The following is a 25,030-nucleotide window of genomic DNA, read 5'->3' on the forward strand; positions in this document are numbered from 1 at the left end:
AATCGATCGAAATGAAATATGATAAGTTGGGTCAGTTTGGAGTGGCAACTGTGATCGGTAATTTAAATGATGAGTAAGTGGCTTGTTTAACAATGCTTAAAAATAGGATTAAAATATAACATTGACTTTTGACAAAAAACAACCAAAATCCTAGACCAAATCGCATTGAAAACTCTTCCGTTACCTAATGATAGTAATTTACGTAGATAATGCTACAGTCATGAGGCGATTATCATGGTTCGCACCAGTGTCCGCAAGTCAGCTTCCCACGAGCTCTTGAGCTTGAGCTTCTTGAGCGGGCTGACATGTATTTGGCACAGTTGAGCTTTGACTGCATGTAATGATTAGTTGGCGAATCCGTTAAACCTGTCAATTACTTTACCCAGTCAACTCTGGCCACAGACAAAAAATCGACCATTTTGGGTGGCTTTCAACCCATTGTGTGTTGTTTTCGAACTGAAATCATGTCCACCGGTGCTCGAGCTTGAACTTGAAGCTTCAAAACAGAATCTCACGGATGTGGGAAGTTTCGCCCGGGGTTCGCCTCCTTTTTCCAGGGTCGAGAGCGATTTTGGCGAAGGATGATAAATCGTGTTCGCCCGTCTAATGTCTCTATTATGAATGTATTTTTATCTTTTTTTCTGTTTGACATTCGAAATCGTGCGCTTTGACAGGCCGAATAGAACAATGCAAAATGGGAGGAAAAGAAGAGTGAAATACACACTGACAAGAAATCGAAAAAGCATATCGTATAATTTGCACCCAACAATCATTTGACCCTATCGGTCTGACCGCCCTGGCAATGGTTTACTATAGTTTACCATGACTTATCTCGCCCAGAATGTTTCACACGTCCAGGAGCTTAATTTGATGCATGAAGCGAATTAACCTGCCGACTGTAATGTTTTTTGTTTTTTTTTTTTATTATGTTCACTAAACTAGGAAGAAATACACTGTTTTTGAACGATTTATTTTTCCTGTTGTTTCGTGTTAGCTAATTTAGTTTTATTCCTTTTGCTGGCCTTATCACGGTGACATGACTCGCCTGTCTTTATCCCTCCGATACACAAGGAATCATAAAGACACATACTCGAGACCGAATGATTGATCCCGGTAACCCTCTTCCCGTTCCTTCTTTTGTGTTGCGCAACTGTGCCCTAGCATTGAGAGCGTTATGCGATGCAATGAGTAAGGAAAAAAACAAAACTTGGAAAGAGTTGCGCACGGAGCAACACACGAACCCTTGCTGGTGGACTCTAATCGATGATGGCTGGGTGCAACAGGCCCCTAACAAATCTATACTTCGTTCGTATCAAGAAATGGAGCAAGGACAAATTGTAAAAAGGTAGATTGGCCATTCTCCGGAACCGTTCGCAAGATCGTAACCATACTTTAGAACCCAGGCATGGAGAATGAATGGAGTGACATTGTTCTGAATCGCTCGAAACACAATGCTGCCGCACGGTTCGAAGGAGGAATGGAGAGATGTATGGATAGAAAGAGAGAGAGAGAGAATAGGAAAGAAAGAGATGGAGAGTAAGAGACACAGAGAGAAAGAGAGAGGGTCAGAATTTTATGTTCCGCTCACGATTTGTGTCGTGTTTGATTCCGTAACGATTTGTCATTAAAAGTGACGTTTTTCATTATGTCCCGCTTATGTCCATTAGGTTGTTCACTAGGCCATTGGGAACTGTGTTAGCGTTTAGTTGAAAATGTCTCAGCTTTTATTTTTATTTATTTTTACCACAAAATGTTCACCTCAACCAGGCTTTTTACCTGGTGAGGCGTTATGCAGCCGTTCCATATCCACCATCTAAGTAAAGATACAATATTGTGTTCCGTTCGCTTAACCTTCCGTTACGAATGACGTGAAGAATTTTCCGAAATTCTTCCGTATAGGTCATGGTCTCTTATCAGCATCGGTATCTTTCTACAAATGGGTACCGATTCTGGAAGGATTTAAATTTCCACTCACCTCGTAAAATTTCAAGCACACAAATGCGTGACCACCGGTAATCGTACAACGGCGAGCTCTGATTCGCTTGATGAAAACGGCTTTTGTTTCATCATAACATATCGTTCTCTTTTTTTGGCACATACTATTAGCATTGCTAGCGGCGTTATGTTAACTTTTAGAGTTGATTAATTGAAGCTTGCTCGGATGCACTTTATGCAGCTGACATTGGATCCGCTACAGATTACTGTAGCTGCAGAACAACGACGGTAAAAAAGTCATGATTCAAAATCAACATGCGTCCAAATCAAGTCGAAACGACTCTTTTACTAAACCTCCCGTGTCCCCGGTACTGCGGATAGGTTGGCGGCAACTTAAATCCCCCGGTGTGGAGAGACCGTTTCTGTGTTTATCGTGTCGTTTAAGTTTCGCTTCCACATGTCGGTATGATTATTTGTGCACCCTTTTTGCAAATTAATCCACTAACTCCATGTGAGCCCGTACGAACAAGCATGAGCTTTAATTCGCTTGCTCCCGACAATGCGATGGTCAACCGCAGTTTGCTGTGCCCCTGCCGACAGCTAACCATTCCATGTGAAGTGGATTTAACAAAACAACAGCGAATAATAATAAAAACTCCAACATAATCTCAACTCCGCTATCCTTCCTGCGTAAGCAAGCGTTCATGCAGCGCCGCATAAAAGCGATAAAAAATAACCAAGAGGTTGCGAAGAAATTGGCAAACAGGCATACCCGAACTACACTATCAGTGGCTTAAACTGGCGGGAGTATCCCTTTTCCTACTGGGTAGCGCAGCCCGCAAAACATTTATCATGTTTCGCGCATTAAAAGCACATTAATCAAGCGCTTAACAATATGTTTGCAGCCTTAATTACCTAATTAAAGCGCGCTCGCGAAGCGAAAGGAGCAGCACTGGCCGGGAATGGGCGTGCTGAAACACTGGAAGTAACTCGTATGTTTGGGAATGTTTTGGGTCAAAAAAGATTTGGCGACTGCAGTTAGAGATTTGGAAATGTTTGGATATATACGTGCATATATGTCATTGTATTGTAACTTGTTTATGGTACGACTCCCTTACATTACTGATGACCATATGCCGCTATTTTACATGAAACTTAGCATAATATTGAGTAGAAAATAAAAACATTATATGAGCATAATAAAAATATGAGTACCCTTTGCAATTGACCATGAATTCAAATTTAAGACAAATGAAATTATGATCATTTGATTAAACTCAATTATAATTAAAAAAAAAGAAACAAAATACAAATCTTGATTAATTTACAGCGCTTTGTCCTCTAACAACCGTTGCTGGTCTCTGCAGGAGGAAAGAAATATAGTAGGTTTTGCTCAGAGCATTTTTGTAACAAATGGTGAGTTTTATGGTTCTACAATTTATTTTTGTTGAATGATCCATTTTAATGGTAGAATTTAGTGTTTGCAATTAGTGTAATGTATAATGTTACATTTGTGACATTAACCTGATTTATTAGATACGCGATTTATACAATTTGGAATTTTGTTTATATTGGAATTGTTTTTCGATTGATCGACATTTTTCCAATACAAAAACACAAAAATGAGCAAATTTGTAATCCGCTTTTAATCTTAAACATTTAAATGTTTTTTTTTGTTTTCTCAAAAAAAGTTGTAAAAAAAGGCTCGGTAAGTATCGGCAGTGTCTAATGTCTGTCTCGTAAAAGGAGCTTGTATCCCATTTTTTCACTAACTTTCTATTGCATTCTTTCTAATTCATTTTCCAATCATCAAAAGTGAACTCAACATTAACACTGATTGTAACACCAAAGCTAATGATTTTAAACCCTGTGGGAAGTAAGCTCCAGTGTACATGTCTTTCGTTTCATCAAACGTGAGAAAAATGGATAGTAGGTATTGGAAAGATATTTAAATCTACAAAAAAAAGTGTGAGAAAGTTTTCAAAATACGGTGGCAAACATATACAAATCGATGTTTCACCAAAAATAGCGCTTCTGACATGGCTTAACGACGTAATGATAAAGTCAGCCACCGTTCGTTGGTAATGATTAAAAACAAATTAAGTAACACGGGAGTGTGCAACCGTTGGACAGGAAGATCTTTATCCCAGTGTATGGTGTGTAATCCTGAAGCGCATGAAGTGTGTCGCTTGGTGATTACATCCGGTGGCCATCGTGTAGTGTGCAGAACCCTGTCCGGAAGTGAAAGGTCACGCGCTTTTTGGGTGTCGATGGGCGTAAAAATGTCATGTCGAATGATCGTCACCCGCAGTGGAGTGTCGTCATGGCCCACGGTAGCATTAAAAAAGAAAATGTCGTGACACCACGGTCTATGATTGATTGTTTCGTGCGTGTTAGAAATGGCAACAGCTATAATGGAACGTAATACTAGTAATATAATTACTGGTGAGCAGTTTTTATGTGTCGTCAGTGAATGTTAACCTCACAAAAATATTACTGAGCAAATAGAGATTAAAATTGCTTATTTATTTAAGATTTTTACATTATTTTACAACCTTAATATACAAGTGTTCTTTTGACTAACTTTTTTCTGCGCTAACCATGCAGAAGTATGAATGCCTAGTAGAAATATAAACATAAAAATCAATCCAAAACGACAGGTAGAAAACATCATCTCCCTACTCTACTCGCTAGTGTAATCGCTAGAAAATGGCATACATTAGTTTTTCAACATTGTTTGAACACCCGCCCATCGCTCAGTCTGTCTCCCATGCAAGATCACTAACGAACACGTCGATCATTCCAAAAGACATTAGTTAATTGCTTTAACATAACCTGCGCATTACGATTGCACTGCCGGGCAGTTGCCATAAAGATGAACGGTAGGTTACTTTTTTATCATTCACCGTCTGTGAAGACCCGTTTGCTTCTTCAGTTTCCATGCAGTAAACCCTCTTCGCCTAGCGGGAGCGAGCAGTAAACATTCCACCCAGCGGTCCACCTGTCCATATTACCATACGCGAATGGTAACCACTTTTTCTTTGTACTGAATTCCCTTCAGCATGGTTGAAGCAATTTGCAAATCGCAAACATATTAGTCCCGGAGCCCCAAATCCAGTCATGATCTTGCTTCGATATCGGCGTGCAAATGGTGTAATGATATTCACGGCATTTTTCGCAATTGGAAAACGGTGAAAAACCGATTTGGTATCGCTGTCCATTTTAAGATTCTCGGGCCTCTCCCTTGTGACGACGCCTGTCTGTGCTTGTATGATGCAGTAAGATGCGTGCTGCCGAGTATTAAGCACGCGTACGGTGTGTCTTATCCCAAAGATCGGTCGATTACTAGCAAACGCAATTAATCCCGCCATATATTTAAGCGTTAGCAGGATGTGCATTATATACATTTTTTTCTTTACAATTTGTGTTTCAGCTGAACGTATCAGCAAAGACGTTTATATCAGGGTAGTTTTATTTTTTAAATACATTCGACATCAACGCTACTACAAGCGAGGAAGTGCAGTTTTGCATACGTTTCGGTAGGTATGAACGATTGCAGAGCTAGCTCATCACATCGTCTATAATGTCAGTGATTTGTTTCTCCTTTTTAAATGCGTGAATCGACAAGAATGGTAGTAACTGGGAAAACTGGATTCAAACCTCCAGGGGCACAGCAGAGCGGACAGCGGCGAGATTCGTCAATTGCGCTGCGTAAGGGAAAACGTACATATATTTCATCCATAGGGACATAAATTATACCGGGTAATATGTTTTATGGGCGATAGTTGGGATTTTATTTCTATGGCCAACTTTCTTGGGCGGCTTTCCACCATGAAGGGATCTATTGATTGAAGAGAAGGATCAACGGTACACGTTTCTATTCCGGAGGATAAATGATGCAAATATTGCATGCAAATTTTCTTTCTACATTTGCCGTTTGATTGCAACTGATTTGAATAATATTGAATGCATAAAATTTTATTGAAAAGCATGGGCAATGTTAAATGCGATTCATGGCGCAGGAAGGCCTCATAAACTTGAACGGCTATCACTTTTCTGCGTAAAATTTAATGTGTAATTTTGGCCTACACTCAATATCGAACGACTATAGTATTTTCAAAGAAAATTAATCACAGTACATTGATCAAATATCATTTTGAGCAATATGATATGATAAGAAAAAATAACAACGAGGTAAATGTTGCCAATGGCAAGTTATATAGTTAGTTTATTGATTTTTAAGTACCGATCATTTGCAAACTAATTTGCACGGTTGAAAAGCATCCCCACTTTGAGCAAAACTTCTTCTTTCGCATGCTAACGGTCTGTGCAACTACTTCTTCGAACAGGTTACAGAGAAAAGTATTATTGTTCAACCTGCATGCAGTCAATACCATCCCACCAAGTACTCCTGACCCGAAGAATGTTGTCGTTGGAGTAGCAGCAGCCGTTTGTTGAGAGGACGTGTACAGAAGCACATTCAGAAGCAGCTAGCAGGTGGTCTAGGATCGCGTGGTGCTTGTGTTCGATGCAGCAGACGGGAAGAATATTAATCATCACACCAAGCATAAGGCACACGGTGCAAAAATTGATGTATGTGGCAGATATCTTAGGGTATACCTTTTTTACTGCTTCAAGTAGGCAGTTCATAAAAATTAGTTGTTAGGTCGTTTTACAACTACTAATACAATTGACAAGTAGGAGAACGGGTTTAAAAATTGTAGTGGATTTTGTTCTTCTATGCATTAATTATAGATGATGTATTAATGATAGATTTGACATGAATTTGATTAGTTTGCTTTGGTTTTATCACTTTGTTGTGTTTAATAAAATAATTCACAATAACAAGCATACCTACAAATAACTTTTTTTCTTAACCTTGTACTTTTTTCATAAAATGTATAAAATGATCGTAGTTATGATAGTATAATCGATTCTTTACAAGACTTCAAACCTCTCTAATCCAGTGAGCATTCCTCATCTTCATCATCATCAAACTCATAAACAACTAGATATTATTTAGTGTTTAGGTAGGCATTCAAACCGACATTCCTTCTTTGCTCTTGTTAATCGTTATTAATACAATCATCAGCGTATCAATAACACTTGGCTCCCGCAGTGAACCTTATTTGGATTACCTCTCTTGCCCTCCAGCCTAGCCCTTGGAGTTCATTTCTCTTCAACGCACAGGTTTGCAAATCCATGCGGCACCGAAACCGGACCACCAGCGGGACCGCGACGGTCAAAAAGTGTCCATATCGGGAAAGGTGTTCATGTTAGCACCACATTTATCAAGCCCGGAGGGTACTCGCGTCGTCGTCAGCTACAAAACCCCAAAGCATATGGAAATAAGTCAACAACAAATCGACTCTAAAAGCCTTCCAGCCTCTTGGTACCGCCTTTCCCTGTTCACCCTCTCTTTGCCGGCTAAGCAATACTATCCGGGGAACGGGCGAATTAAATGCGCGGCTAACGGGTTAACCATTTTGAAGACTTAAGCTCTGTACGGATTTCTTCTTGGTGCGCGGTGAAGGCGTTGCAAGCTCCTGCAGAAAAGCTGGTTGAGATAGCACACACACTACACTGAACCAGGGTCACGTTGAGCGCCAAGAAAGATTGAAGGGCACCAAATAAATCGGAGCGAAAGGCAAACCGCAAACGGTGCAATTTGAATATTGGTTAATTCAAATTTTGTCCTACAGATGTCGGTACTGATCGTTACTACCGATCACACCGTGCATAACGAGCAAGCACACTCCGGTGAGAGAATTTTATCGATTTGAAATGCAAAAGCGGTGCATACGGATCTGGCCACACGGTAGATCGACATAAACAACGAACCCAGGCGCTGTCGCTGTTCTGGCTGCGGGGGCTACAGCAGCAATTTAGGTTTTTCCTTTAGTTCATTAGGCAAAAGAGAGCTAACGGGATACGGTAGTACATGCAGGGCTGTCAGTTATCGTCTTCGTCTGTCTGGTCGACGCAGCCGTCGTCCAGTGACAATAATAAAATAACTACTGATTGCGACCATCTGAGCTGGAAGAAAAGGGAATACATGTTCATGGTAATGAAAACAATAAAAAGAAAAGAGGAAGCTTCAATTCCTACACCGATAATCCCTCCCGGGACTCAGGCTTGAAGACATTCCTGGTGGGTGTTGTAGCGTTGGTTGCTTTTTGCTTCTGAACAGCCATTTTTTTAGAGTCATTTTAGTCCGTACCATAACGTTTGCCCGTAGCATATGAAGCGTCGGTAATGGTCAGCTATGGGTGCTTCTTTTCGGAATCCGTTGGGAGGCCACCGTGTAACTAACAGTGTTAAGCATATGGGTCGTTCGTTTAGTTCCAATTTTGGTTTGCTTTATTGACTGCCGTTAGCTTTCGGAGTGACATGAAAGTGAACTGTGAATTCAACCTTCTTATGTGTAGCTCCAACAGGGTAACCGCAGTATGTCACACAAATCTCCAGTAAATCTTTCTCCCACTTAATGGTACGTCTTTGAAAATTTCAGATACGTTATGTTTTAATTACTAATCCACAATCATTTAGCCTGCCGTTTCTTGAAAAGATCGCTAAAAACCAATCTACTGACAAAAGAGTTGGATGAGAGGTTTTTAAATAAAGAATTTTGATTTAAAATAGTATTTAAGCAAATTAAAATAATTACTTTGAAACATTGCTATAATTTAAATCAAAAGTTTTAATAAAAAAATAAGAATAAAATGAAAATCAAAAGAAAAAGTTAATAACTACAAATACTTAGGATTATGGTTAGATAATAAACTATCATTCAAAAAATAAATAGAGGCAATGAAAACAAAAACCCAAAAAAAGACTAATAACAATAAAAATAATTTGTAATTATCGCAATAAATTAATTCCTAACAAAACAGTACAGATCCACAGAAGTTTTATAAGCAGCGACTTAGAAATAGGAACGGCATCAATAAGAAACGAAGAAAAACTACTGAAACAGCTAAACACAATACGAAATCAATCACTAAGAAAAGTTACCGGATGTAACAAAACAACTCCTTTAGCCTCACTAATGGCCATAGCAGCAGAAATTCCTTTAAGCATTAGAGAAAAATATCTCGCGAGCAATGAGCAAGTAAAAGAGATTGCACATTCAACAATTCATAGTAACTTATTGTGTGACACAAACCTAAATTGCAACACAAGAAACAACAATAACAAGTACAAAACATATTACGAAAAAATATATGAAGAAAACAAAACCATCATAAACAAAATGGTAATCAATGATACCACTAAAAGTGTATCGATAACTTCCAATGCTCCGGATAATATAACGAAACATCAACATATAAACAAACAAATTCTCAAAAGATATTACCAATAAAAAATAGAGTTTTCCAGAAAAATAAATACCATTATTTACACGGATGGAAGCAGAACAGATTACGGTTGTGGTACAGGTATATATATAAAACCACACAACAACAAAAATATGTACTGGAGTCACAAAAAAACAACACACCCATTACATCAGTAGAATTGACTGTAATAGATAAGGCACTAAAACTAGCAGTGGAAAACAATATACAAAACCTTATACTATATACGGATAGTAAAGCGGCTTGTAGCATCATCAAAAGAGAACAATATAACAACAGCATAGAGGAATGTACATACAATATAATTAAAAACAGTTTAATAATAAATGCACAAATCAGATGGTTACCGGGACATATCGATATATTGAAGGAAATGAAAAGACTGATGGTTTAGCAAAAAAAGGGAGTGACGGCAGACAACACACTAGAAAACAAATTAAGAAAAAGTCATATTAAACTTATTTTTCAACAAAGAATGATATTTCAAACGAAGGAATGGTACATAACGGAAATCCAAGATAAAGGAAAAAAAATCGCAGATTACCAGAAAGAGTTTAAAAGAGATAACTGGCATAAAACGATAAACATCAATGCAAACGAAATAAAAACTATGAATAGGATATTAACAGGACATGATTACTCAAAATACTGGCTAAAAAACTCAAAATAGAAGAAAGTGACATATGCGATGTTTGCCAAGTACAAGAAACGGGCAAACACCAAATATTTCTTTGTACAAAATAGAACAATGAAAAACAGAAATATTGTAACATTCGAGAAGATCTATTTAGCAAACACTGGAAATAAAATAATAATAAAAATAATTATATCCTATTAAGGCCGGGCTAAATTGATCGTACTCGCAAGCGTAATTTTGATTTTCACTAGCGCATCTGGCGGCAGCTGACCGAAGCATTTTACCAAACAACTTGAAGCTGCTTCAGAAAATATGTTATTTTTCCTTGTTTTTTACTTTAACTGGACTAGAAAAGCTATTCCATTCCCATTCCCTTGATGACCAAAAAAAGCTTCCACCAGCCGCCGCCAGATGCGCTAGTGAAAATCGAAATTAAGGCCGGGCTACATTGATCGTACTCGCACGCGTAATTTTGATTTTCACTAGCGCATCTGGCGGCGGCTGACCGAAGCATTTTTCCAAACAATTTGGAGCCGCTCCAGAAAATACGTTAATTTTCCATGATTTTTACTTAAATCGGAGCAGAAAAGTTTTGTAAAACGTAGATACACATGTCTTGCACGCATTGCATCCATTTTTGCAATGGAAAACGATGGAAAAACTACTTAATTTTGAGATCCGGCAGGTCCTTTCCTTCGATGACCAAATAAAGCTTCCACCAGCCGCCGCCAGATGCGCTATTGAAAATCAAAATTACGCTTGCGAGTACGATCAATGTAGCCCGGCCTTTACACTACGGAGTACGATCAATGTAGCCCGGCCTTTAGATTCATACAAGACACAAAAATCACCATATAAAAACAAACAGTGAGTTTGAAAAGTTTGATTTTTTTTAAAACATTATTTACCATTCATTACTGGTTAAATTTAATGAACCCAAAAAATAACTTTGTAGCAAATTTGCATAAATCATTAAAACTCGAATGATTCTTCCCTGATATCTGTAAAAATGGAAACTTAAATTCATTCAATGAACAAAACAACCAGAAGAAAACTAGATAATAAGAATCACAAAATCAAATCAAAAGTTATTGTTAATTGCTAATTTTATATTCATTTTGCAATTATTCAATACTTCGACCATAATAAGATACACAGGGATCAAAATATTAATAGAAATAAAAATATGATTATAATAATGCAAATATCTATTATTTAAATATTTCAGTTTAAACTATTTTCAGGTTTAACCGTTACTCCTTTTTTAATAGTTCGACTCACGGTAAACATGTGCTTTATCATTTCATTTTGCTTTTTTATGTCATCATATGTAACCGTTTCCGTGGTCAAAACGTCTTTGATATCGCTCTTTACACCGGTGTTGCGGTGTCGTGTTAATGGTGCACACAATTATGATCATCATAAAACGGGACCATTTCTGAACAACACCTCACTGCCATCGCACATGTCCTTCTCCCCGGAGGTGAAACTGTTTTTGTTCAATGTTTAATGTGATTTTAATAGCAACGTTTTCGTATCACGTGCATTTGCGAACGGCAGCTAAAGCGACCTGCTTTAACTGTGCGAATGAGGACTTACAAAAAGAGATAAAATTATTCTCCTCCGCCAAGGTGTACATCATATTTTTGCCACTTTCGGGCACGAGTTTTATAGCCGTCCGCGAATTAATGCGATATGATAACATCTGCAATGCTTCCTGTTTGCGGTGTCGGGATTTAAAAAGCTGCGCGAGAACAGTTAATCCCCACAGCTTAAGGAACATTATTTGTAATCTTTTTGCCATAATAATCATCTGCAGCTGGGTGGACGTTAAATGTTCTTGGGAAGTAGTGATTATATAGCATGGCTTCCTTGTTCGAAACAATGTTCGAACGATAATATCATTGAACAATACATTTCAATTTATAATTTTATTTATATGTAATACATTTGACCTATAAACATATTTTAGTCATATAAATTTAACAATGGTATTATTTGGTCAAGAAGTATATATTCATAAGTTTGAATTGGAATAAGTCGGAATTCGAAATATATTATATTTTGTGTAAATTCTTACATATTAAACAACATTGAACAATTTACATCTGGTTTTAGGCCTAATCCGTTCCTTCTGAAGAAAAAATCTCTTTATCGTTATTTATAGTTTCAAACATAATTATCGCGTGTTCTCTTAATCATCTCACTAAGTGTTTGTACCGATAAATATGTTAATACTATTATAGATATGATTATGGAAAAATATCACACTGATCGCCCGGCAATTGACTTATAAATCAATAAGCAAATATATCGGACCTACGGGGCTCGATATCAATCTTGTTTGAAACCGGGAGTGCAACAGCTTTGTGCAGAAGGAACACGCCTTGTAACGATGACTCTGGACTTCTCGAAGGGAATCTGTTGCACTCATTGAACAACAAGGATGGTGAGAATTTTTATCGATTACAGGTCTAACAAAACCCCTACGATTAAGATGAACCAGCCGGTCCCAGTGCGTCTCATAAATTCTGATTAATTTTCCTCCATAGGAAACATAAATCAAATATCGTGAATACTGCATCTTTAGACCTCTCTCCGGATAGATTTCCTCTGGTGGTAGGTGAATTAATTTCCTTCAAAGCGAAAATCTGCAAGCAAACCATTGCAGTTACCTCCGTACAGTAGAACAGCAGATTTGTTTTTGCTTGAAGTAGAAGAGAAGCCATTGCCTACCTATTCCCACGCGGTGATTAGTGGTTTTTTGGTTTAACTGAACGTTGTTGAAGGAAAAGAAAAAAACAACTCTAAGCCCCACTTCCGTCGCCTTCACCTTGATCGATGTTGATTGTGGCTTAGTGCGAGAAAAAGCAAATCCCATCACGGAGTGCACCATGGGACAATAAAACAGGGCAGTTCAGTGCGGCGGAAAAATAAAATTCAACCAATCGTTCGATCAACATCAACAGGCGCTGTCCGGAAAAGCGGAGACATAAATATACATCCACGAAGAAAAGCCATCCGTGCCGGGTGGTTGCAGAGATTAATGATGATAGGAGCGCTCGATTGATATGATGAGGCTAGGAGTATGGAAAAATGCGTAGTAAAAAAACAGCTTCATAAAAACTGTTTAAAAAGTGAATAATTTCCTCCGCCAGGTGCCGGTTCAGAGCCGCTGGCAAGGAAATCGAATGAAATGTCCTCTACTGGGTGGAGTGAAGCAAGAAAAAAAAACAAGACTAAAATACACACGATAACCCGATCGAACGTGCGAACGTGCCCGTTTGTCTTCGTTCTGCAACAACAAGTAAACAGCGATCCTTGGCTTTGCTGCTGCGAAAAACGAGCAACCGATCGTGTATTTATAATTTTCTGGCTTTTATTTATTACCGCCATCGCTCAATCGCGCAGTTCAGTGGTGCGGTTTTCCACGCGTTTGTATTTCTTTTTCTCTTCTCTCTCCTACTTCTCAGCGGCAAGGCTAGATTCATAAATGTTTCCTGCCGCTGCTTGACTTTCCCAGCTACGCAATGTTGAGGGAAGGGTTTTTTTTGTTTTAATTTCAAAAGCAAACGCAGAAGCACCTTGTTTTGCTATGGTTCGTGGTCCTCAAGCCTGTTCGGGCTAGTTTTTCTCACTCGCCCGGCTAATATCAACCCAAGCCGCCAATCGATCAATCTGTCGATCGAATTGGCTGGAATGTACACGAGCGTGGCTGATACAGAGACACAGCCGATCGATCTTCGTGAGGGTTAATTTTCCCAAGCGCAAGCTAATCATTGTTTGATTTATGTTACTGCTTGTGGTGGTCGGTACATAAGGGCCGTTAACTAATTAGGTCTTGGGCTGTCAATTCAAAGCCGTCGAGGTGTTTTGTAGTGAAGTTTGAGGAATCGTTTTGTTTTTGATTGAAACCATATGGAATAGACGTAAAAAATTATAAATGTTATGGGTTATAGGTTCTACTAGGAATACGCATTATAAGTGCTTGCCAACGATCATAAAAATTAGGTTAAATCGAATTCAAATTGCCAGGAATGGTAGTTTCGTGAGTCAACGTAAAATTTTCCCCCAGGCATATGAACTAAAGCATTTGACCCGCTTGGAAAATAGGTGAGCAAAAACCATTTTTCCATTTCCCTTTAGTACTCACTAGCTTACACTCAAATGCCTAATTGTAACGTAATTAGCGTTGTATCGCTGTCACTGGTGCGATATGTACGTACGCAAATGATTAATTGGAGTCCTCCTCCAGTGAGCGTTTTTCTGCGCTGTCTTTACTACGACGGAATCAGTTTGATCGGTTTCCAAAGGAGGGAGGGTTTAGCGTGTGTCAGAAATTTGACCCCAAGATCACTGCTTCTATGGCTTCTATTTTGTGGGAGTGATGGATACTTTTCCCGACTGTTCATTTCTCTATCCTCTCCACGCGCTAATTGTTGAAACCATGGCGACCGGCACCGTTTGTAGCCCGGGGACACAAAGCCATAAATAATGCTCACGATCCACCGGGTCGCTTGTTTGCCTGCAGTCTGCCATGCATTCGGTTGCACAGACGACGAGTGCTCAGTTAGTTGTTGGTGTAATGTTGTAGTTGTTTGTAACGATTTGTGACTTGCATAGCGTTTGCTACTTAACTGCAGCTTTCCGTATATGATCGGGTTGGATTACGGTAAATTACTGTCAGAATGGAGGGCACAGATATTTGAATGTAGCATCAAATTGCAGAAGATTACATTACAAGAAATATAAATATGCTTGTGCGTTTTCTTTATTTACGCAGTAAATAATGATTTGTTTGTATAAATACAGTATTTTATCTGTTTTTTTCTCAATGAGAAATGGAGAAAATAATAATAACAATGAAATGATTTGTTTTGATAATTACTATGTAAAATATTATAAAGAATAGATTGGCTACAAGATTTCCATTCAGCTCAACATATTTTTTAATTATACTAGCCAATATAGTCTTTTCAGTCTATTTTGGTTAATAAAGCATTTGTTTGAATGCTAAAGCCAAATACCATCATAAAATGCACATTATGTTATGATTCTACTTATTTATAATTTGCTGTAATTTTTTTCCCATGCACCCATATTGAATCTGAAAGTTTCTGGAAATTCATTCAATTTTCATACAGAGACTTCTGTCATATTTGTTGATTCGTTATTGCTCGATGAAATTTACAACTTATCAATGTTGCCCATGTTGTTCCGACTGTTTCGTTACACTGCTAAATCGCTCATCATCTTACCGATCAGTTCGATCACTGAATTCGCAGCGGGATATTTTCAACGCCTTTTCCAAACTGGACTGTCTGCATCATTCGTGCTGCAGGTGGAATTGCCGATTGTATCGGTAAAGGTATCGGCTGTCTGTTTTGCCGTCCCCACGAAGACGTCCCATGCAGTGCAGCGGACCGCTGGCTCATAATTGAAATTTAGCCTCTGGCCATGTGCTCAAACTGTAACACAGTATCGGTGTCTGTTGCGACGCCGGTACACGTATCGACACGCAAATGTTTCCTACCGACAGTCACACTAAAGTCCGCTCCTGACGAGGCGCTAGTATAAAAGAGGGAAGAATTCGATGGGGCGAAAAGCTATGTGCCGCTCCGTATAAGGCCCACCGAGGCCGATTCATCCGCAGCACAGCAATCAATGCAGTTGTCAAATCGTGTTCGATAATCGATTATCGCGCACCGAAGGATTATTAGCATGCGCTTGTAACGAAGCAGCTCCAAAATCAGCGACATGCGGCGATCTCCCATGGGCGGACAACAGCAGCACCAGCAGCAGCAACAACAACATCATACCGCTTAAACATATTTATTACGATCGAAACTCGATGCTCAATCAAAGCTTGTCTGCTGGCCGGAGTTTCAGTTACCCATGCTATTCCTAGTTACCCTAGTGTGGCTTGCTGCATATTTTGCAGGCGGAGTGACGCGAGTCCTTAAACGAGCTTGATTTGTTTCCTCGTCACGGAGATATTTATTTACGATCTCAATTAGATAGAGGCTCCCTCGAGCCTTCGATGCGATAGTATGATGGTGGTTTTTTTCCACCGAGTGTCCTTCAATCTTTCGGTCGATTATCAGCATCCTGGTCGAATAATTGGATAGCTAGCTACTGGTGCCCCCGGGGAAGTCCGGCTATAAGCGAGCAGCACGTGCACGGCATTATTATTTTTTTTCGAGAAGGTACAATCGTTAGTATTATTTTGGTGTGCTTATACTAACGAAACGATCGCTGCGTAAAGGCTATCAACAGCAGCGGGGAGACACAGTAAGACTTAAAGATTGATGAACGCCGACTCAGCTGGAAGCGATGAAGTTGTAGTTGACCAGTCTTCCAATTACCACATGTTGTCTCGATGATATGAGACCTGTGTTTTCATAATGAAATCATATGAAGCAGCACTTCGGGGCCCCTTTGTATCACGGACCACTTTATGGGGCAGTGAAATCGATCAATATTCAAATGACACTGTGAAATGAATTGTATGTTTGGCTTGACACAATTATTATAATTATTTTGTCACGTAGTAATCGATTAATCATCAGACATTGTTATGCCTAATCATGGCTAAGGTCCACTCTTGATTGAAGTTTTTGAATTTACTTTAATAGTGAAATGCATTTTATTTAAATGAAGTTACATGAATGAAATGGATTATTGTTAAAGAGTAAATCTAAAACAGTGCCATCAAAAAGCATTTAAGCAAATTTTAAAAATACCACGTGAATACGCATAAAAAGAAACTCACAGAGTTAACGAAACAATTTATCTAACATATACATATGGAACAAGATTACGATTATTTGTGTTATGTTTCAAAATTGGACGAGAATCATTCAGTATCATATATATTATATGTCATAATAATTGGTCATGCTTACATCAGTTCCATTGATATGAAACATAAATTTCAAAGTTGTCATTTCCTGACATTTAACCTAATTGAAGAAAACTTAAAAAATATACATTTTCTTGATCCTGTCAATTTTTCACGTTGTATCTGTTGTCGTCAGGATTAAACATAATTCAATCCTACCAAAGGAGCAGTTGAGCGTCTTCCCCTTTCACCTCGAACGATCCATTAGGAAACCTATTGATGGTCGTTTAGCTCATTTCGGTTTCCCTCTTCACCGGGTAAAGGACAGTTTGTAGGTGAATGGGTGAATGTTCTGGGATTTTGGGGAAAGTCTTCTTAAGACAGCAATAAGCGTTCACCGCTTAAGGTTTTCTACTTAAATTGTTCATTCGCTTGCTCCAAACAGTGAAAGAAATAAACTTTCACTAGAGCGACATCGCATCTTTGGGCTTGTACACTCTTGCGATATGGTACGCTTTATTGTCTGAGTGTCACATTAGCAAAAGAAGATGAAAGAAACAAGAGACCACGCACAATCCATAACGACGACCACACGGTGCGTTTACACAGGGATTTGCATGAAAGAAACACACTTTTTTCATGCATGTTATTGTTTTTGTGGATTCGCCCACCCAGTGAGTCGGAGACGATCATCATGTAAATAAGGGGTATGAAATATCGTTAGCGGTATCATGGCGATCCCCGATTAACGCCTCATTATTTAACTCCCTCACTAATTAACGATTAAGTAGTGGGTAGGTTATTCAGTAAAGTTAATCGACTGATGGATATGATCTTAATGGTATTTATTATGAAAAAAGAAAAAGGACGTTCACCAAAAATCATCCTTTCATTTGATATGTTAACTAAGTATTATTTGAAGTTTTTGGTAAAGTAATTATTTGAAAAGTAAATATTTTGTTTTAATATAATGAAAGAGGGTTTTGTTTCATGAATTGTTGTAACATTATAACTTATGGTGCAATAAACATCCCATATTTAAATCATTTTGCAATTATTTCGTAGCACGAAACAATAAAATCAGTAAAATACGTATATCTTCCTAGTTGTACTACTTTTGCTGGGCAAAGTCTCACGATCCAGCTTTCTGGGGCCATTTTTCTCCTTTCGAATGGATTATATTCGAAAACGTAAGCAACAACAAAAAATACGAAACAGTAAATCGGTTCAACACACCAACCAAACAGCTGTTTTACCTCAAATCATCGGCAAAACACAGAAAAAAGTGAAAGAAAGGTCAGGGCGCATCCAACCCGTCCAAGAGAAGGGACACATCAACTCCAAACATCGACATCGGCGCAGCATCAGAAGACACGGCAGAAGGCACCTTCCAGGTGATAAATTAAGAGTCTCCAAGCTTCCTTCTCTCCGCTCCGGTTGGATGCAGCGGCGCTCCGTTCGACGATCCGTTTTTCGTGTTATTTTATTTATTTTTTCTCGCAAAACTCTTTCACAATCTTCCCACCGTGGCGCGTTCGAATCAAACGGCATTCACCTTTTTTTAGTGTTCCACCAACACGACATGCCCAAGGGCAGAGTGGTGCGGTGTTGGTAGTATAGCTCCGACGCGCTTCTTATCATGTCTGGCGGCATGTCGAAATGCTAGTTGAACAAAATTTGCAAAACTAGTTCCTTCTCTATCGGTTCGTGCGCCTTTTGCTCGACTCTAAGCGAATGGAACGCGCCCGCATGATGAGTATGCTTGAGTGAGGGTTGCTGGTAATGAGATGAGACGGTAAACTGAAATAAATCGAACGCGACTACGAATAATGTGGCTGCTAATTAAAACCGGTCAACCGGGCCGTGTAGCATAGTACCAGGGCATCCGATGTCTATCGATTTGCCAGTATATCTTGGGTCGGGGATGCTATGTTCGATGACGTGCTGAGGGCGTTGGTGGAGGATGCGAACAAGCGCACGAGTACAAATCAATTTACAATTTAAATACAACCCTCATCTGATACCACTTCACCGGGCGATCTTCACGATCGATTTTATACGCAAGCCTTTCGCTCTTGATCGGATCGTTTCAGCATGATCATGCAGCAGGTTGCTGGATAAGGAAATACAATCTTAAATCGTGCGGACTGTATGTTTACAGTATTTGATACATTTAATCTGCTTGCGGTTAAATTAAACGGTGTTTAATTTGTACTGGATTTGTAATAGCTTTAAGTCGTAATTATTAATTATGTTTGTTAATGATTACTTGATTAGGGTTACGGCATTTGAAATCAATTCCGCCTTCGGTTTATGTAAGGTTAATTTGATGTTTCTATAAGTTTTTAAATAATTCAATACAAAAGAAAAATCAATAAACCTTTATCATATTGAGTTGGAATAATCCTCCATTATTATTCTTCTTTTAGTTCATTTTATATTCTTTTTAACTTTTACAAGTCTCTACATTCCAAAAGCCTGAACCCCATGATACATTATCTGACTATGCGTGACACAGCTTTACCTTTCATGAACATCGACCACCCCCCGAGCTCTATCCTAATTTCTTTCACGAGTGGGGATTCCCCCGACCAAATAAAGCGAGTGAATTGATTTGCAACACAGCCCAAAATGCGATTACATCTTATTTACGGGCTTTACCGAATCGATCGTATTCGCGACGCCTCAGAGTACTGTTCCCGGAGCATTACTCGCTAGAGCGGAACTCTCGCGAAACACTCATGCGCTGTTTGGTATGGGTGTGCGTTTTTTTTATTACTCGTTTTAGTTTTTCAAAAGACTTCAACGCCAGACAGAAAAGGCAAGCGATCTCTGTGTACTGGTAGAGGCTGAGTACAAAATGGTCATTAGCATAGAGTCGAAATGCTGCGTTCGCGGGTTTACCTTCCACACTTCTCAACCATTCGTTGTTGCTTTCGTGCGCGTTGTTAGCTAGAGAGGGAACCCTTTTTCTAGCCCCTGAATTTTTGATCGAATCCATCACAAACCATCCGTTGGTTCGAGTGGATGAAAATTCCCACAGTAGCAGGTGGGTATGTTTTGGCGCCTGGCGTGTAACGCTCTGTAACGGTTAAGCGAGACGCAACATAAAAACTAAATAGCATCCATCAAGAGTCACATCAACAAAAGCTCGCTCATCATCGGTCGTCTTTAGTCGCGCCAATGGAACAGTAAATTTGCGTGCCAAAACTAATTAACCCACCATTTCGTTCCCACTCATGCTCTCTCTCTTTCTCTCTCTCCCGAGATGTGATCAAAAACGAAAGAAAAAGTCTTTCTCTCAAATGCTACGACAAGTGGCCACTGTTGAGCGAAACGGAGAAAAGGGAAGAACCATTACCAGCCACCGAATCTGAATCGATTCGGACCTGCACTTGACGGAAGATCGATCGAATAGTGTGCAGACACGAAAAGGCGGTTGTGAGGCTTTGCGCAACCATTAGCTGCAGCGACGCGCGTAATATGACCGACGGTGATGATGATCGATGATCAAACGTTCGATTGAATTTTTAAACACACCATAATGAAGCGTAGAGCGTTGGTCAAATCACACCTGGGCGCACCGGCCTCGTACAGCTGGATGACCCTAGACCGGACGTTGAAAAGCGTCTGGAAGCTGACAGTAAACACAAGTGCCAACATGACTTTGGATGAAAAGTTCGCTCACATGTCTATCGATTAACTTTTCAACAAAGATTTGGGGTTTTTTTTCTATTATTTAAGAAGGCATGATTATTTCACAAGATTGCATTTGCTATTTGTTTTTTATGTTTCATAAATTTTGTGTAACTTTAAAATGCTCTTGAACTAAAGTACGTAAAGTATCTTTATCCACAAAATGTTTGAATCACTTTCATCCCGACTCTAACGTTATGTTTTGTTCGGTTCGAAAACCAGAAGCTTGCACGAAATTCCATTACATTCCTAGTTTCACATCGTCGAAAAGTGGTGCTGGCGTTAATCGTCGGGTGGCCGAACCGCTTCCACCAGCTGAAGTGTGTTTTTGTCGATTAAGATTCAAAATATGACCATTTAAGATTATTACCCGCCAAACCATCAGCACCGTGGGCCAGCCAAGATTTCCGGATATGTGTTATCTTGGACGTAAATTACACGACCTCAGCCCGACACTAGGTGCTAATGGTTGCACGAGATTGGGTAAGTACTTTGTGGGGCTACTTTGCTGCTCTTTCTCCCCGCCATTATCCCACACCGATAGATCGAATCGTCGATAGCCTAGGTGGTATGAAGGTCTTATAGCGCTATTCGGGTAAGTGTGTTTGCCTTCCGTGTACCAAAAGTCTGTCCAACAGTATGCCAGCGTTTGGTTTGAAATTGCTCGAGCCCTTAAGCAGGGCGTGTGAGCTAACCTTTCCGTGGCTGTTGGTGTTGTTTTTTTTTTAATTTTTTGCTCCAGTTTCCTTTCGTTGTAGCGTGCATGCAGCTCTAATCGGTCGCCGGACCGTTTGTTTTCAGATCCAGAATCGCTCACCTGTGAACTGAACCAACACAGACAGACCCACTCATCACACACAGATCCGAATTAGTTAGCGATCGAGAACTTGCAGGGTGGACCGCGCCCTCGTGCACCTTAAGAGGGCACTCGCGTCTCTCGCACGCCCTAGTGAAAGGGGGTTCTCGGTCAGCTTCCGCGCTCGACAACGGCCTCGGCCATCGGTATTGACAGCTGAGAGTAATTGACTTCAAAGTGTGCACGTTTTTTCGAACGCCGGCCCCGCAGGGTTGGACTGATGGCGATCGGCGGTTCCTTGGAGGAGCGGACAGCGAACAAAACAACAATAACAATAACACAGCTTTGCCCAACCGGGTCTTAAAATGGCTTCTAAAGTACACTTCAGGTCTCGCCCTGCCTCGTACCAGCGTACCTTGGCTGAGGCTGGTGATAAGTGCATGATCGTTTGTTGCAGTGCGCGCCCGGTTTGTGCTCAACCCTAGTGAAGGCTCTTTCGATTTCAATTTGCATACGGTGTACGGGACAGGATGGAGAACTGCTCCAGTTTAAGCCGGAGCCGCACCACAGCAGGCTGGGAAGTTCACGGTCATGTAGGACGCCTGCTATGGTTTGCTAAGAAGGCACTAAGAACACTGCACCGGTGGTGCCAGCAGGGAAAGGCACCCGAGCGGTTCTGTAATGCTTCATTTCGCTGGGGCACCCCTAAAAAAATCGCTCCCGCATCAAAACAGCCGGGCCACTTTTACTTCTACGCCAGAAAGCGGTCATGTGCGGCTAATGTGATTTTATGCGACAAGCACCAGCTCACCGGCAGGCACAAGCACTGTCTGGGTCTAGCAGGGTCTAGCAGGGCTTAAGTAGCGTGCAATGCCGAATGCTGATCATAACAATCAATTCCGATGCACAGCTCCGGGTAACAGCTTGAATCTGTGCTGCCGGGCTACTGGATTTGGAAGTGGTGCAAGTTGTTCGTTTGGTTTCTACAGCCTAATGCACGCTCGGGAAATTTATTATTTAATCCCGGTACCATATCACCATTAAACACCGTTCTAGAGACAGGCGGCAGTATTTAATCTTGCAACATTGTAGCGTTGCCCGAGAGCGATCGCGATTGTAGCTAGGTAATCACGACAGTAAAACAAAACCTCAGAACGACCACGTTTAGGGTGGCTTACATCAGATAGAATACAAAGTTTATGCGATATAAAAAAACACTGAATTTGTGTGAAAGCTTTAATGTGTACGCGCTTTAGATATAATTAGAGAATAGCTTATTGCGTTGTATTGAACTAAACTATGTTTGGAAACTGTTCTAATAATTAAAACATTAATTAACAACAAAATAATACATATATTTTTCTATACAGTAAAATGAAATTGTCAAAGCCATCTACACTATTACTGTTACAGTGGCATACAGAGAGTTTCGACCCATACCTTACGGGTGTAAAATATGTTTGCGAGGTGGTTCGAAACTAAACTTGACAACACACCCAACATTATTTATGTTGAGTTACACCTAAACGCGCACCGATTGCCATAATAATAGTTGACGTGAGCAACAAGATAGAGAGAGAGAGAGAGAGAGAGACAGCGAGAAAGAGAGCGACAGAAAAAAATGAAATGAACAAAACTTATGCCGCGAACCGCGCGCAAGCAAGCAACCGACCGGACCATAAATCATGCTTCTAACCATTTCCCGATTCTCCGGCCAATTGATATTCATCGCTAATGGGAGAAAAACGACGATCAATCAAAGGGATGGCTTAGATCGATGGCTTAGTAACTCCAATCCCATCAGCTGAGCGACTGGAGCTAGAAGTGGAGCGGCAAAGTTGTTCTTAAGGCGCGTTTGGTCACAGCACAAACACACGCTTCCTTTCCGGAGGCTGCACCCTCCGTTGAATTCACCGAAAACACACCCTTTCATTTGCAGATTGACCCCCCCCCCCCCCCCCTCTCCCTTCCTCTAGAGAACTGCACACATACATACACACGGAGTGAAACTAAGGATCGGTTGGTTGATGATCAGTTTTCCGTACGGCCCACTCCATCCGTGTCGGTTTGTAGCTGTGTCACTCTCGAAAAACCTTCGCCAACCCTTCGCCCCGTTATGGTTGTGGACGAGTTAAGGCGGACGAATACGTTTGACACGCAAATCAGGGCCCGTCAGGGGCACCAAGGAAGCCATCATCCCATTGCCAACGCTGTAGCTTACCAGAAGCCCAAGGCGCCAGTTTCGAGGGCACTGCCGTAGTGATTGGTGTGTTTGCATTGGATTGGGATGGTTTAAGGGTGAAGGTTCTAGCTCTACAGATGTCATTGTGGTTTTGTGTATACTTGTGTAATTAACAATACTATTTGGAACTAATGGTTATTGGTTATTGGAATAAAGCATCGAAGATGGCATTAAAGTTTAAATTTTATATGAAAATGTTAGATGGTGCTATTTAGTGTTTAAAAAGTATCTTTTTCTAAATAAGACGTGTGCATTTAGCGCTTGTAAACGCATCTAACATTAATGATAACACAACTAATATATCCTGGGAATAAAGCTATTATGAAAATTAAAAATAAAATTCTATGCCAATGGGTTTCCAAACCTAATTCAATAATCGTATTTCACCAATTGGATTGGAACCAAACCTAACGGAACAAACAGTAACTTAACGTACAAAGAGTCATATAAGTAATGGTATCAATTGTAGATAACCACTTATCTCTCTTTCTTATTAGCATTTGCAATATGCTTTGCTTTGAATGATAACATAACTTGAATCCAACTATTTAAATTTGTCATTTTGAGGGACATCCATCACAAAACTGTAAGTGATTATGCTTACCAATCTGATTTACAACTTTATCAACTCAAACACTGACGTGTTTAATCATAACTCAAAATGTATTCTTCGCACTCGGTAGATTTAAAACCAGACCCGTGGACGATCCATTCTCCTTCTCAGTGTTCACTGTCACATGCCACAGCTTTATGAATGCATCAGGAAGTGATTGTACGTGTATGTTCTATCAGATAAACACTGCGAAACTACACCTCATTAAATTTTATGGATTTGTTATTATGAGCTTAATATCTAAATTCTAGCCAATCTGCATAACGACACCGGTCAGGAGTGGGCAAGGGTGATGGGTGTGAAACAAGAAGGACCGGCCTTGCGAAACCGGTCAGTCGGCTGGACCCGGCCAGTCAGGGAATACGGGGGCACGGGTGTTCCACAAAACTGGCCGGCTACGGGCGACAGAACTAGATCAGAACCGTCATCGAAAGTGTTCAGGTTGACAGTACGCAGCGTGCGCTTTCGGTGGCTACCCGCCGGCAGCACCAACAAGAACGACGACGACGTCAACGATAAGATCGCGTGCAATACGCGATTAACCTTTCGCGTCTTCGACTGACCAAAAGCGGGCGTGCGCGCGCGCGCTCTCTCGGTTGCAGGAGCGGCCGTCGAGACAATATTTGATCGATGGAAAGAGGCTGTAGATCGCTTTTTAGTTCGTGTTCGGTTCGACTCTGGGAGGACCTATGTGGTGGGAGTTGCGAGGCGCGACCGACTCTATGGCTCTAAGCTCTAGAACGAAGTTTAGCACATTGAATCATTCATTTCAGCACATTCTCATTTACTGTGAGGTGTGAAATAGTGCAGTCGCAGCACTTTTTTGCCCCTCATATTTATTTATATTTCCATCCTTGATTTCTCATCTGAAAGGCGCGCACTCGGGGTAGAATATTCTCCTTCGGCACTGGT

The 25,030-nt window shown here is 40.3% G+C and overlaps 1 protein-coding gene across 1 annotated transcript in view; it reads right to left on the minus strand.

The window, feature by feature from the left end:
• LOC120959474 (Krueppel-like factor luna) overlaps positions 1-25,030 on the minus strand; it is a 145,287-nt gene that overhangs the window by 103,421 nt on the left and 16,836 nt on the right. The window lies entirely within an intron of this gene.

This window comes from Anopheles coluzzii, chromosome 3 (assembly GCF_943734685.1).
Source record: "Anopheles coluzzii chromosome 3, AcolN3, whole genome shotgun sequence".
NCBI classification, from domain to species: Eukaryota; Metazoa; Arthropoda; class Insecta; order Diptera; family Culicidae; genus Anopheles; species Anopheles coluzzii.